The sequence below is a fragment of the Pinus tabuliformis genome, chromosome X (assembly GCF_031772625.1).
Source record: "Pinus tabuliformis cultivar Carrire ecotype Pingquan chromosome X, CPIR1, whole genome shotgun sequence".
Lineage (NCBI taxonomy): Eukaryota > Viridiplantae > Streptophyta > Pinopsida > Pinales > Pinaceae > Pinus > Pinus tabuliformis.
In genome coordinates, this window is record NC_142308.1 from 770,668,005 (window position 1) to 770,684,932 (window position 16,928).

Sequence of the window (16,928 nt, forward strand, 5' to 3'; positions counted from 1 at the left end):
CGACAATTTCAGCTGTTCCGGCAGCTGAACCAACTATCCCTAACTATCTCTGTGCTCACTCTGCGTCAGTCCAACTGGGAAACGTCTGCCCTCTGGAGCAGTTTCCAGCCCTCCCGGCTCAGAAATCTCAGCTCCCCGACAGATTTCAGATTTCTGGACTGGAAGATTGCGCTGCTTCTGCGTGAGCCCTTTTGGCTCCGCGTCAGCTCTGCGTGGGCCCTTTTGGCCAAGCATCAACCCCTCCTGGGTCTACGCCGCCTCCTCCTGGTGTCTCTCTGCCTCTCTGTTGCTGATCTTGGGTCTTGGAGAAGATACTCCAACCCAACTATCCTTGCCCCTCGCTGCAAAAGCTCACTATCGAAAATCTCCTGATCGTGCTTTGCTTCAGAAAATTGATTTCTTGAACTCTCTCTGTATTCTCCAAGTGCCCATCAAGCTTCTTCTTATAATCCTCTCGTTGATCAATCAACCACTCAGATTAGATCCTAATCAATGGCTAGGATCATATTGACTTGATCTCCTCCTTCTTCTAGAATTTTGACCCACAGTTTATAATAATACCCTTTAATTATTTTAATTTCCTAAGTTTAGACTTAGGGTCGCATTAAAAATAATTAATTATTTTAATAAAACTGTCTCCGGGTGGAATTTCCCAAAACGATTTCTGGGTATTGGAGAATTCATGTCTCTAAGCCTCCCTGCAAAATTTGAGACTTAGATCACATCCTATGCTACTAGAAATCAACATAAACGCCCTGTCTGTTGGTCTGGGTACAACCTCCCACACATCGTTCTGCATGATTGGGGAGTACTCCTCCACCATCACATCCCGCCACACCTGCTGTTGTGCGGCCTCTTGATAGTTGTAACTTGTAAGGCTCGCTATCCACCAATTGGCTGACCATCATTTCCATGATGGCATCGCTCTGCAGTGTGATCCAACTTTGAACGTGTCTCCTCTGGAATGTGACAGTAGCTATGTAGTCAAATATCTTGAAGTGATTGACATTTGTCTTCTTCTTGGTGAATGCCCCTTGGGAATCGTCTTGCTAGGCGCTCTGTGTGGGACCCTTTTCTGAATATAAACTGCTGTACTACATACCTTTGCCCATAAATAGCATGGGGGATCTTGGTCATAGAATATCGCTCTCGCTTCCTCGAAAATAGATAGTTTCTTCCTCTCAACAACCTCATTTTGTTGTGGGTTGTAAGGAATCATCCACTCTCTCCTGATTCTTGCCATAGTACACAACTCCTGGAACTCTTTACTAGTGTACTCACCTCTGTTGTTTGACCGAAGAGTCTAAATATTTCTGCCTGTCTTATTCTCTAATAGGGCTTTAAACTCTTGAAATCAACTAAAGGCCTCATCCTTGGTCTTCAAGAAATAGATCTAGGTCTTATTGGAGAAATCATTGATAAAAGTACAAAAGTATTGATACCCTCTGAGATACTTTGCACACATTGGCCCACATATGTCTGAATGTACAAGGTTTAGAATCCCCTGTGATTTACCATCACTCCTTGGAAAAGATGCTTTTGCAAACATCCCCAACACGCATCCTTTGCAGACATCATTGTGCTTTGTGCTTACCTCCGAAACACCTGTCACTGTCTCATGAAGCAATCTAAGTGCTCCATGATGAATATGGTCCATCCTCCTATGCCATAGCTCCCCTTGGCCTCTCAAACTGCTGCTGCTAACTAGTGCCTTCAGAGTGTCCATCTGCAGTTTATACAATTTGCTACTCGTCACTTCGACTTCTATAGGTGACCTCCAATCCTTGTGCTTCAACAACACTTTCGTCGCTCTAAAGATGACATCATAACTTTTTCCTGAAGGACTGATACAGAGATCAAATTCATCCCCAAACCTGCCACATGCAACATTTCGTGGATAGGTATTTGGTTGTTGTTCTCTCTTTGAAATAACATAGTCCGTCTGGCAACTGGTTTGCACTTTGACTTGTTCCCGATCTAAATTTGGAACCTGGTGTCCTTGTCCTCATAACTAGAGAAGTACTCTCTAACTCCTGTCGTATGAAATGATGCTCCACTCTCTATGTGCCAGACACCCTGTGAAGTTGAGCTAGTTAGGCAAGCAATCAATGCAAACTCTTGATCCATCGTGCTAGAGAGCTCATCTACATTTGTTGAAGCTGCAACTTGCTTCTTTCCCTTCTTCTTCCTGAGAGGATAATCCTTGACATAATTACCAAAGACGTAACATCCATAACGCTTGACCTTTGATAGGTCCTTCTTCTTGTCCCCTATTGAGCTTGGACCTTCCTGGAACCCTTCTTTGCTTTCAATTTTCCTACTAAGGCAATGTTTTCCTGCTCCTTCTCAACCTTCAGTGTCTTGCTGCTGTTGCTCCCACTAACCAAGTTGAGCCTAATTTCTTCCTGAGTGAAGTCGCTCCAAGGCGTTCCCAATCTGGAAGTTTGTCTTGCCCATTGATCACTTGGACAAAAACACTCCATTCCTTGGAAAATGCATTGAGTGATATTCAAACGACCTCCTCATCCCTGGGCTTATTACCAACTATAGCTAGGTCATCTCTGGCAAGTTGAACTTTCGCGAGATAGGAAGTCGCGTCTTCTCCCTTATTCTGCTTGATGGTTCTCAACCTCTCTCTGAGAATCAACTTCCTATTTTCTGTAGGATCTTGGTACAATTTTTGTTGAAGAAAGTGTAACTAGGTTCGGTATTTACAAATGTAATTTTGATCTTTGTACTTGTCAAGAAAAAGAAATATTTTTTTAAATTATAAGAATGAGTTTCTTGTTCATTTCATAGGTCTAGGAAAGTCAAAGAGTCAAAGTCATGTATAAAGAGCTCTTCTTGAGCCTATGTATGATGTATGCAAGTCTATAAAAAGTGTCTAACCCTCCAAAATGACAAGCACAATCCTTTTCACGTCGGCCAACAAATGAATTAAATAGAAGTCATGTTGGCTTGCAGAAGGAGACACATTGGTTCACTCTGTCAGGTCAGCTAAATATGGAGGGAAAATCACTATATATACCCAGCTAGGGTATTTGCAAAATAGAGACACAGAACTCAGACTTGTTTGAGATTTTCAGGGTCTGTCACAGGGTAAAATTCGGATGGGTACAAGTCAGGGATCCACATTACAGGAGTGAGGATCCTTTGCAATTTTCAGAAGAGTACACTCTTTGTGATCTGCACTACAGGAGTATAATTCGGATGGGTAATTACAGTGACAACAATTTTGTGTCTCAGTCATCTCATGATCACAGTCTCGGCATACTAAACGAAGTCATGATACATACAAATCACAGTCTCTGTCTCAAGATGAAGTCATGGTCTCGGTATATTTGTGATGAAGAGATACACACCCTGCATACTCTTTAGGAACAGTCACAATCAAGGCGTAAGTGTGATAACAAGGATCTTGGTGATCCTACAAAGACACACTTTGTCTCATATTCTAGACGCATTCATAATCTCGGCACATTGATTGCAAGAAGAGATAATTATGAAGTCATCATCATAATAAAAGATCTTGATGCAGTTTCAGTATATATATTTCATTGGTACAGTGATGATCTCCGTAAATGTACAATGATAATCTCAGTGAATGTACAGTGATGATATCAATAAATATATAGTGATCATATCAGAGAATACACCGTAATGATCTCAGAGCAGCTATGATGATCTCAATGATGACCTCGGTGAAGCAACAGTGATGGTGATAATCTCAACAGTGACAAAGAAGAGGATTGATGTCTCGGTCTTGGAGTGGCTTAATTAGGTTAAGGGTCATGGTCTTGGTATTCGTCAATGGAAATCTCTATAGGAACAATTTCATGCTGGTTTTCCTCTCAAAGAGTGAGAGGTTTTGGCCTAGGCAGAAAGCCAACATCGTGTGTTCTTGTCTCTTTTGGTTTTGATAACTATTTGATGAATTAAGTAAACACACTCTAGTAATAAGGAACGATTGTACTAATAATAAAATGTTAAAGAACCTCACAAATAGTTATCATGACAAGAAGAATCTCATTAACCTCATTTGCCCTAGATTCTTCAACATGGAATCAGAGTTAAGTTTCAAAAGTCAAAGGAAGGGCAACAAAGAGACATATAAGGATTAGTCTTCAAGGGCATCAAAGCAAGTTGAAGGGTTTTGTCAAGATTGAAGGATCAAGTCTACAACAACAAGAACTTGCGTCTCCACAAAGGCCACCAAGACCCTCATCAAGATGTTTACAAAGCAATGTAACTCAAAGGATCTCAAAATCAAAGATCACCTCATCTTGAAACAGGTTGAAACCCTAGCAACAATCCTGATCTACACTACTAAAGAAGGCAAAGCATATTGAAGAACAAAAAGCATTGTCATCACCTTCAAGGTTATAAAAGCAAGGATTAGTTCCTTTCCCTAGAAGAAGATCATCCAAGGGAAGCAGAAAATCATCCTCATCAAAAGGGAGCAAGCATTTCCATTGAAGAAAGGCTTTCCATCGAAGAGAAGATCATCCAAGAGGAAACTCCAATACATCTTCTCCAACCATCATCAAAGTGATCAAGTAGAAGAGTTCATCTTCACTTGTCAGGTAAGTATCTTTCATTTTTATAATCAAGTTTGGTTAAATGACTTCATGACTGCAAGGAGTTCTATGGATTGAATGGGTCATCAAAGGTCCTTGCGTGAAATGAGGAGAATTGTCATAATCCTCATAGATAAAATAAGTCACTGAACATATCAAGGAAAAAGGTCTTCTTTGAATTCACGGGAAGGAACTCTTCAGGTTCTCTTTCCCCATGTACCAAGAAAGAAGACATCAAAGAGATATATGAAATGCTAGAGGATACTTTCTTTGAAAAATGCAGTATAGAAGGTCACATCACTTAGACCTGATCTACACAAAATGAAGGTATCAAAGAAAGAAAGCATATCTTCATGAGATCTCAATTGAGAGACCTAGGAAAGATGATAAGAAGATAATCATCAAGGTAGCAAATATCCATGAACAAAGAAGGTTACCTTATTCGACAACTTGTGGTATCTATGTTAGATAGAAGGCAAAACTGTTGAAGGACACAATTATGTGCGGAAAGGAAAAGATAGAATAATATAAGATTCAATGCTACGGAAAGAATATGGAAAGAATCTCATACTGTCGGAAAGATGGAGGAAGATGAAGAAAAGGGCCAAGGAAAGAGGGAGAAATAGATCTCCACTACGATTAAGATGACCTCCCTCACAAAAGGATATTATCATAAGCTCCTCGATCTTTTGTTAAAGATATGACCATGATATTAAAGTGCATCGTGGCATCATGAAAGCATTAGAAGCAAGAGCTCATGGCATCAGCGTGGGAATCATGAAGAACAAAATTAATGGCAGTCAAACATGAAAGACATAACTCTTGGAATCTCATTGGACATTGAAGGAAAGGAAGAAGTCATCTAGGACAGGTCTCATCATACATCAAGTCAAAAGGGAAACATCTGCCAGATGAGGATATACAAGATCCTCAAGATTCTCTGGTAAAATCCTAATCAGAGGATTCACTAATCTAGAGAGGAAGCAAATGTTTCATCAAATGTTTCATGGAATTCATGGATGATGTTATGGTGACATAAGAATAGAAGCAGATCAAGTGGTTGAAGACACTTCAATCAAGAAAGCTGTTGGAAGAAGCCTAGATGACCTAAAGGTGAAATGAGGTATGTATGCGTGTATTTAATTTTATAATGTCATGCCGTATGGTTGCAGGTAATATAGATCATCACTTCTATCTTAAGAAGCATGATCAAGGGAAAATGATCTCCTCCTCTGAAAAGAAGTAGAAAGGCAGAAGTCACACTAGATGAAATCAACATAATATGTCCTCATATAAAGTGTGAGGTGGTTGACTACGATTAGAGAACTCTGATTAGAAACCACTGAGAATAGAATGTGTGAGGAAGGAAGAGATCATGAGATATGCAACCCTAATAAAGGCAATCAACATCCAAAAGACCAAGAAGACTTAACTAGGAAATCTCCTAGAATGATATGAAGACTCTGATGGAAAAGATGAAGACCCTTGACAATGGATATCCTTGGGAGATGTGTCACCATGTATGCAGGATGTTGATACCTACAAAAAGATGTCATGATGAAGAGCCATCTAGTAAGGTATGATTTGATTTAATGATATGTTTTGATTTCTTGAATAATATATGGATAAGTTCATCCAGGGCTACTTGCAAGTACAACTAGCATTCATGTGATGGATGGAAGAAGCATGATGAAAAAGAAGTAATCATATGACGAAGGTTCCATATATGAAGAAGGCCACTTTCCATGAAGAAAGGAATGACATGATGAACTAAGGAGGAAAGTAATCGATGGCTATTGCCCTACAAGGAAGAAGCTCAACTAAATTTCATGACATCAAGGAGAAAAGTTGATCAAGCAGCTGAAGGACTCACAAAGAAAAAGTTGCTGATATATAGAAGAGTCCCTAGCTAAGAGGGAGCTCTGATAAGTTCCTAATTAAAAGGGAGCTTGGGCAAGTTCCTGATCAAAGGGAGCTTGGGCATATCTTCCCCAGTTGAGAGGGTGAGATAGACACAACATTCTTGTCTTCACTTTGGAAGAAAGAATGGAGGATTGAGTAATCATCTGGCATCTGATGCTCTTTGAGGATGTGTAGGGCATCCAAGACAAGAGTAGACAAGGGGACTGATATTCTTTGAGGGTTGGGAACCCAAGAGAAGAATATCCCTAGAAGGGCATACTTAGTGAACACTCGGGTGGGTATGTACCTTGAGAGACAATGATGAAGGTGTCTATAGTCATTGGTCTCGCCAACATTGTGCTCTCATCTGATGAGAGATAGAGCTATTAGTCAAGGCCTTGCTGTGGAAACAATGTTGGTTACTATGATGCTATACAGATGGGTTACCAATCTGATTCTTCTTATGAGAAATTCTTCAGATTGAGATTGACCAAGTACCATTATAAATACCTCCCTAGTTAAGAGGGAGTGTTGAAGAAAGTGTAACTAGGTTCGGTATTTACAAATGTAATTTTGATCTTTGTACTTGTCAAGAAAAATAAATATTTTTTTAAATTATAAGAATGAGTTTATTACTCATTTCATAGGTCTAGGAAAGTCAAAGAGTCAAAGTCATGTATAAATAGCTCTTCTTTAGCCTATGTACTATGTATACAAGTCTATAAAAAGTGTCTAACAACTCTCCAAAATGACAAGCACAATCCTCTTCACTTCGGCCAACAAATGAATTAAATAGAAGTCATGTCGGCTTGCAGAAGGAGACATATCAGTTCACTCTGTTAGGTTGGCTAAATATGGAGGGAAAACAACTATATATACCTAGCTAGGGTATCTGCAAAACAAAGACACAGAACTCAGACTTGTCTGAGATTTTCGGGTCTGTCACAGGGTAAAATTCGGATGGGTACAAGTCAAGGATCCGCATTACAGGAGTGAGGATCCTTTGCAATCTTTGGAAGAGTACACTATCTGTGATCCGTGCTACAAGAGTATAATTCGAATGGGTAATTACAGTGACAACATTTTTGTGTCTCAGCCATCTCATGATCACAATCTCGGCATACTAAACGAAGTCATGATACATACAAATCACAATCTCTGTCTCAAGATGAACTCATGGTCTCGGTATATTTGTGATGAAGAGATACACACCCTGCATACTCTTTAGGAACAGTCACAGTCAAGGCGTAAGTGTGATGACAAGGATCTTGGTGATCCTATAGAGACACACTCTGTCTCATATTCTGGATGCGGTCATAATCTCGACACAGTGATTTCAAGAAGAGATAATTATGAAGTCATCATCATAATAAAAGATCTCGGTGTAGTTTTAGTATATAGATTTCGTTGGTGCAGTGATGATCTCCGTAATTGTACAGTGATAATCTCAGTGAATGTACAATGATGATCTTAGTAAATATACAGTGATCATATCAGTGAATGCATAGTAATGATCTCAGAGCAGCGATGATGATCTCGATGATGACCTTGGTGAAGCAGCAGTGATGGTGATAATCTCAATAGTGTCAAAGAAGAGGATTGATGTCTTGGTCTTGGAGTGGCTTAATTAGGTTAAGGGTCACGGTCTTGGTATTCGTCAATGGGAATATCTATAAGAAGAATTTCATGTTATTTTTCCTCTCAAAGAGTGAGAGGTTTTGGCCCTGACAAAAAGCCAACATCGTGTGTTCTTGTCTCTTTTGATTTTGGTAACTATTTGATGAACTAAGTAAACACACTCTAATAATAAGGAACGATTGTACTAATAAGAAAATGTTAAAGAACCTCACAAATAGTTATCATGACAAGAAGAATCTCATTAAGTTCATTTGCCCTAGATTCTTGAACAGTTTTATGATGGCATCACACATTTCCTTTGTTGTCCCTTTCTTTGCGATATGTGGAACAATATGCTCTTTCAAGGATCATTCTCTTTTCTTTGGCATTCTCTTTCTTGTATGCAGTCTACACTGTGGATTTGTTGGTATGGTAATAACGTTCTTTGCAAACTCCTTCGGACCATACTCATCCAATCAAAACGACATCTTGGCCTTCCAAATGCCAAAGATGAATGCTCCATGCAACCTGTCCTGATCTCTCAATCCTGCTGCAGCCATCTTTGGAAAATCTGGAAATTTAGCGAACTCAAATCAACTGGAGAAATCACTAAAGAATTCGAACTGGGTTAAAACCCTCGACTTTCTCTTCCCGTGCTCTATGCAAATCTTCCTTCCGCCCTCCGATTTGCTCTAATACCATGTGAAATTTTAACTTCTATTGCAATTATTGATTATTATTCTCGTATCTATTTAGATTATTTGTCAATTGCAAAATACTTGCAGCAAATATTGAATAAAACACAATTGCAACTTCACAGAAAAAATAAATAACCATAAGAACTGAGAAAATTATGCACACAAACACAAATAATGGACAATAATATTTTTGGACAAATGTCCCTGGAAAAACCCCGAAGGGAAAACTAGTTGAGTAGATGAGGGTTTTATTATTATTAATCTTCAACAATTTGAGAGTACATCAACTGCTTGCCTGGCATTGACAAAGCTCTTGTAAATTTCTCGACTACTCCAACTAGCAAATCGATCTGGAAACAAAAAGTTTCCTCTACAAAAATAAACTCGGCCTTCTCCGGCAAACTCGCACCCTCTACCTACAACTCACACTAGATCCTAGAACTTGTAGTGGCAATTGAAAAACGCTTTTGGGAAATATACTGCCTCCCTCTGTCCACTAAAGCTACTCACACCTCCTTTGGTAATTATTCTGGGAACTGAAAATGGAATTATTGCTCTACCAATTCGCACTGGGTAAACTAACAATTCGCATTGCTTGTTTGACCCTCTTTTTGCAGAAATATTTGGTCTCTCTCTAACTCTGAGAATACTGGAAATATTTGCGGAAATATTTTGTGTCTCCTTCATTACTCTCCAAATGCCCATCGATTTCCTCTTATAATCTCTCATTGACAAATCAATGACCAAGATCTAATCACGATCAATGGCTAAGATCATCTTGACTCCATCAAATGACATTTCCGGAAGTCTCTAGAGGAAAATCGATTACCCCAATTAATACTAATTAATTAACCTTATGCTGATCAATTAATTAAATCTAATCAAGGCCTTTTCTCACGAAACCTTTTTTGGATATTGGAGAAAATGTGTTCCCTAGCCTCATAGACACAATTTGAGACTAGAACACCTGTCGGAGCTACACCAACTAACACAGAGACCCTTCCTGGAGGAAGAAAAGCTACACATTTTGACAATCATTTATAAAACGCTAAGGTCCACTTATGAGAAACAAACCCTAGTCCACAGATGAAAACCCTACAAAAACAAAGGCAAGGCAAGAACCCCCAAATAACCAGACTGAGAAAATGATCCTGGACATTAACGAACAGGGCATGGTAGCCCGCAAACAAATCCATTGAAAATGAAAGAAACTAGGCATAGGCCACCTAGGAAGCCTTGACAAAAATGCCCAGAAACAGGGCATCAAAAATGCTAGCAAGGAAAAACAAGCCCACACCAGAAACCCGCAGCATCAAACATCGCGCAGATACGAGCACCAGCCGAAAAAGGAACAAGAAACGACAGCAAGTGGTTGAGGCGATGACACAATGAAGTAGAACCCCAAGCTTCTCCCAACTCAGAAACGAAATCGACGGCAGTAGAGAAGGACGGACACGCTGAGAAGGCCATAACAGAGTAACCATGAAACACCATGGCGAGCCCAAAATGAAATGGCATTGGAAATGCAGAAGGAGGATGAAGATCTCGACATTAGGAACACACAGAGGCATGAACCAACCGTCTGGGCTGTAATATTCCTTCTTAAAAAGACCCAAAAATACCATTGTGTTTTCTAAGATTGCGGGGGTTGTCTCAGTGAGACATTTTGACAAACATTTTAATGACAGATTACTGTAGATGCATATTCCAAAATTTACTCAATATAATACATTCATAGTATCAAACCGTGCTCATAAAATCGCTCTAAGTTCAACACACACCAATATTCATCAACTAGAAATGATTTAGCCCAATGTTGAAGAGATGCAAATGATATATATATATATATATATATATATATATATATATATATATATATATATATATATATATATATATATATATCTATATATATATACATCAGATTTACTAGCTGTAATAAGATCTGTACATTAAACCAATGTTCCACCAAGGTTCCAGGACGAGGGGGCGAGGGAGCGAGGAGGTGCGGGAGCGGCCCATGCAAAAGCTCCCCACCATTTTTTAGGAAACGTGGGGAGCGTCAGGGTCTTAAAAACTTATAAATATAAAATATAATTTATTAATTGAGTCCACTATGAAAATTGGGTTTGAATTGAAAAGCTGCAAAGCATGATCATTGATATGAATATCATTATCTAAATTATTAATATCATATAAATTTAAAATTCTAATTTATAATCATACATCATAAACTAAACAATCTAAATTCAATCCCAATTTTACCCATAACAATCAAATCTAATGTTTTCTTTTAGACCTGCAAGAACAACTTTATAAAGCACGGTGTGAAATTAAGGATGAGCCGCTTAGCAATACAATTTTTCTCACAAGTCACAACAATCTTCCCTCGAAATCCTTAGCTTCTTACGGGATTAAAGGCCATGCGATCTAAGCGGGCGTTGCTTCAAACTTTCAAGAACAGCTGCTGCTTAATAGCATAATTATATTCATTTCAAATCTCCAGAGATCTCGACAATTCTGCGAAACCAGACACATATATTAAGTCAGTGACAAAAATCGCTGTATCTATAAAGTCATCAAAAATACAAATATAATGCTGAGAAGGGAGCGTCTTCAGTCAACCACTTTCTTCCAACGTGTATATACATTCTATATGAAAATTTCGTACACCATTTCGTCAAATGAATATGCACATCCTGGAGTTTATGTATATATATTTGGAGTGATCAAAATACGGTGTTTTCCAGCGATATAGGAATGCGAGTGACATTATTTAAAGAATATGAGGGTGGTGTGTGTACTTATACCTTGGAGACTCTAGTATCTAGAAATATTAACAATTATATTACTTATTAGTGACAGGGTTGAGCCGTTTCTTCACCCTGCAACAAAACGTGCTCTACATATGTGAGATCAGGATACGACTTGATGTTGGAATCTTACACCCTATCATATTATCAACCTCCAAAACGTTAGCAGTGGAAGATGTAGACGGGAAATGACCCCCCTCGTTCCCATTTTCGGAAACACCCCCTCAGGAAAGGGAAACGATCCCCTAGCACGTCCCCCTGAGTTTCCTCATTTTTTGGGAGCGTGGGGAAACGTCCCCTACTCGTCCCCAAGTCCCCGGAGCACGGGGGAGTGAGGAAACTAGACCCCTAGGGGGGGTGGGGGGGGTGGGGCGAGTCCCCGTGGAACACTGCATTAAACAGATATGAAGAACCTGGGCTTATTTCAAAGGGATTGACCACTGGTATCTTCAACAATGATAGTGATATCAGCCCTTTCACTCTTCAGCTCAGAAAATCAGTGCATAACCATGTCACTCCAACAATGGACACGATCTGAAATAATTGTGGAATGAGGAAACACATACAGCAAAACTCAGCTCCCTTCACACTTGAATAGTTAACAGTGATATATGGTAGATTTCGACCCACAAATCAGCCCAGAACTGTGGCTCAACCCAGCTACCTTTTTCAGCACACAAAATCTACAAAATACATACAAGGAAATTCTTGAGGCTGGACAAGACTCGTGCTAGTGATGGGTGGCTTGATAATTGCAAGGTCTTGACCCTCTATTCGCAGTCTATGATACCAACAATTTGTGGAGGCACTTGGTCCCTCTCAACATTAAAAATCAGCCTCTACAGATCCATACCCAGCCACACATACCCGATGTATATGCTCAGAAAACTGGAGAAATTCTGTCCCTTTTCAACACTATAAACTTGGCCAGGACAGTGGAGATTGCAGCACTCTTTGACAGTATGTTCCCAGCATATGGGCAGATCCAACACACAGAATTTGGCACTCTATTTCTCTGGGTAAACCCAGCCACGAAATACTGGAGAATTTGACCTCTATGCTTGATACACTAAATTCTGGAAATGCACAAATAATTCAGCCTCAAAATTGATAAATTTGCTTGGCTTCGATCTGCTTTTTTGGTGCAAAAAATTATGAATAAATCTGGAGATGTTTGGCTGAGCAAAGGGTACTATAAAATCTAATTTGGCCTTTGTGTTTTATAAATGAAATCAGCCCTCTTGAACTGGGTATAATCACCGGGTGTTACTATGGAAATATGGCTGTGCAAGTGCCCTGGAAAAACCTCGACCTCTTGCAATGAGTAATTTTGCCTTCATTCAATATCAAATTTGCTCCACAGAACTGAGATTTCTCTGCAAATAAACTTAGTTAGATCTTCAGGAAAAACACTGGAAATAATCCAAATAGGGTGTCAAATAATGTCCACTGAAGGAGGAGAAAGACTAGCTAGGGTGGCAATGAGATCCATCAAAACTAGGGTGAGGATTTTGCTTGAAACCATCAATCTGAAACTCGCTTGAGTTTCTCAATAACAATGAGAGATGATCCAATAGAATGCTTAGCAAATGAGTCCACCCTCTTATAATATTTTTTCATTGAGCCTTCTTCCAAGCTTCTAGATTCCCCTTTTTAATATTATTATACTAGTGGGGGCCACTTTCCACTAAGTGGCGTTTGCTGCCTTTTTCTAATAAAATAGAATTTGCCGCCATTTTCTAATAAAATAATATTTGATGCGAAAGTAATATTTGCCTTCCTTTTTTAATAAAATAATATTTATCTCCCTTTTTCTAATAAAATAATATTTGCTCCCTTTTCATTAATATCATCAAAATTGGATAAACTCCTTAGCAACTTCCGCACTCACCAAATCAGGGACATTACACAGGGCGGATAGAGTTCAACCTCTCAACCTGCTGCTCCCTCAGCTCTGAGACGCAGCTAGAGTTCCATAGCTTTATTTCACTACAAATGTAATTCTTTAACCCACAAATGTACATTTTTTGTAATTGTTCATTTTTGAATCCGTTTTGTCTTGTGGCCAAAGCTTCCCATTTGTGCATGTAGTCATTCTCATTTCCCTTCCGTTTAAGATGAACAAATTTATTGTGTAGGTCATTGTCTTCTTTGTCATGGAACCTTTTTAATAGGGCAATTTGTAGGAAATACTAAGTATTGATTTTGGGTAGCATCGGATGTGCTCTAGCTCCGAAATTTTGAGGAGGAGCTAGAATACATGAGATCTCGAGAACCCAGAAATCGTTTGGAGAAATTCCACCTGGATGAGGAGTTAATTAATATTTTTAATGGGTTCCTAAGTCTAAACTTAGGAAAATAAAAATATTAATGGGTATTAATAAGAATATGGGTGAGAAACTTCTAAGTGATGAGGATCAAGTCTGTTTTAGTCTTAGCCGTTGATTAGGGACTTAATCTCGACCCTTGATTCATCAATAAGAAAAGTATAAGAGGAGGGTTGAGGGTCAGTTGGAGATACCCCTGAGAGATTAGTCAGTTTGATTTTTCTGGGGCAAGGTTTGCTGAGAAAATCGAATAAGTGATTTGTTACAGTGAGAGGGGTAGTTCGGTAGAGGGACTTTAGTCCAAGGCCGAGAATACATAACAGAGAGGTAGAGAAGCACCAAGAGAGCTCTGACGCAGTGACACAGAGAGAGAGCTCTGACGCAGTGATGCAATCTTGTAGAGGGAGAGCTTTGATGCAGTGACGTAGAGGGAGAGCTCTGACACAGTGACGTAGTGTCGCAGAGGGAGAGCTCTGACGCAGTGACATAGTGACGCAGCTCCTAGAGGAGGTGATGCAGTTCCAGCGCAGAGCTTGGAGCAGCCATCACTGCCCAGCACTGGGAACAATGCAGTCACCTGTGGGGTTTGTTCATCTGTCTCTAGATAGAGGTACTTCTGCCGGGTTTATTCTCTGTTGGGTGAGCCGGATTTGGCACCCTGGTTGTATTCAGAAATCTGCTTAATAATACAAACCCTCTATATGCTGCACCGGTTTTTCCGCATTGGGTTTTTACAAGGTAGATTGTCCAAAAAATAATGGCGTCCCTTGTGTATTTGTCTCATTTCATTTTAGTTCATGATCTGTATGTATGTGTAGTCTGCAATAGTGTCTTCATTGCTATTTAAATAATTAAATAACTTGTTGAACATAAAAACAAGTAGGAGATGGTAAACCAGTGATTGCAGTAGGATTTATGATGTGTAGATTCAGAAATTTTCACATTAAGAGGGTGGGTGAATCAATATTTCTTTCAATTGTTATATTATGCCAGTTAAGAATTTTTTCACAAGTTAAACCAGAACATAAGAAATAGAATAAAAAAATAATTTTATTGATGAAGATAGTAAAGACTCCAATCCTCTTTTACAAAAATTTAGGTTCCAACCTGAACAAAAAAATCTCTGACTTCTTCAAGGTTCCTACCTTGAATGAGGACTCCAATTCTCAACCACAAATCCAGGCACCAACTTTCAACGAGGACACCAATCCTCTTAGGCTCCAACCTAAACACTTCCAATATACTTCACAACAAAAACATTCCTTCAAGATGGCTTCAATATTGCTTCAAAGATCACTCCAAGGTCTGCTCCAAGAAGTCTTCAAATCAGCTCCAAACAATTGCTTCATATGTCTTCAATGATCTGCTTAACATATCCTCCAATGTTCCTATGTCTGTACCAAGGAAGACTCCAACGTCCACTTCAAATCTGCTTCAAGTTTAGCTCCAATCTTCAAGTCTGCTATAGGGTAACTCAAGATCAGATTTGTCCACTTCAAATTTGCTCCAAGTATGCTTTAAACATGCTGCTACAAAAGTCTTTACGACTGCTCCAAAGAACACCAAGAATGTGTGCAAAATGACTGCTTCAAAAATCTCCAAACTGAGGTCAACGTGTGCACCAGGTCTGTCCAGAAAAATGCCTTCAACAATGTCTCCACGTCTGCTTTAAAAAGTCACGAAAGTCTGTCCAAATGAGGCTGAAATACAAACCCTAAACAGTCCCAGAAAGGTTGAGTTCTGGTCCTTAGTCCTGCATCTTATTCATAGAGGGAGGGCCAAAAATTATAGGTTTGAAATTATCCTTAGGAGTCCAAGTCTGCACAAATAGGCTGAGGTCTGTATTTTCCTGAGGAGTGCATAGAATAGGTTGAGGTTTGCAGTTGCTTCTCTGCTCCAAAGAGGCTGTAATATGTGACTTTAAAGGCCGAATTCTGAAGTTAAACAAGGCCAAGTTCAAGCTGGATGAAAGAGGTCTACAAGTCCAGATTCTTCTCCACAAAATGCAACAAAAGAAGATCGAAATCCAGCAAAAGACAGCTTCAAAAGACTGATAAAAAACCCACCAGTAAACCTTGATCCGAAAACCAGAGATAAAAATCAAAATGATTTCCCTTAACTTGGCTTTTGGTTCATGAGATATGAACCAATGTTGCATGACTCGTACTCGTATAAGACTCGTCACAGCATTGACTCGTCGACTCGTATAGGACTCGGGAACGACCCTTATAAGACTCGTATAAGACTCGTCACGGCATTGACTCGTCGACTCTTATAGGACTTGGGAACAACCCTTATAAGACTCGTCAAAATACAAAAAAAACTTGAAATATGGTAAATTTTAAGCACAAAAAAGAAACTAATGACAATTCCAATCCTTATAAGTTATAAAAACCACAATATATGCAATAATTCATAACATCATCTCATATCTATAAAAGTACAACATAACATATTCGATTTTTATAAGCAAAACATTTAGACACCGAATAAGAAAAGGACTCGTGATTCCATAATTAAAATAAAAAATGTTAGCAAGTTCAAAATTCAAATGCATATGTCATAAATGATAAATGATTCTCATAACAATCTCGAGTCTCATCACTCATGGATGACCACGCCTACAATAAGCCCTCGTGGAGCTAGTGGTAACATCGAAAGGCTGAAGCAACTGTGAGGCAAGTGCATTTGGAGTCTCCATTTGAGATGGAAAACTAGAGAGATCCTCAATATCTTCATCAAGCAACTCAAATCAGGGGCTTCCTCCTCCACAACCCAATCAAACTCTAAATCAATAGTATCCAATAAAATTGGATCTGTATCCTTTGGTTGCACTTGTTTTGTGAGCATTCGAAGGTTGTAGTATATGAAAACCAACTTCTCCAACCTATCATGCTCCAACTTGTTTCTCTTTTTGTTGTGGATGTGCTCAAACACTGACCAATTGCGCTCACAAGAAGAAGCACTGCAGGGTTGACTTAGAACTCTGATGGT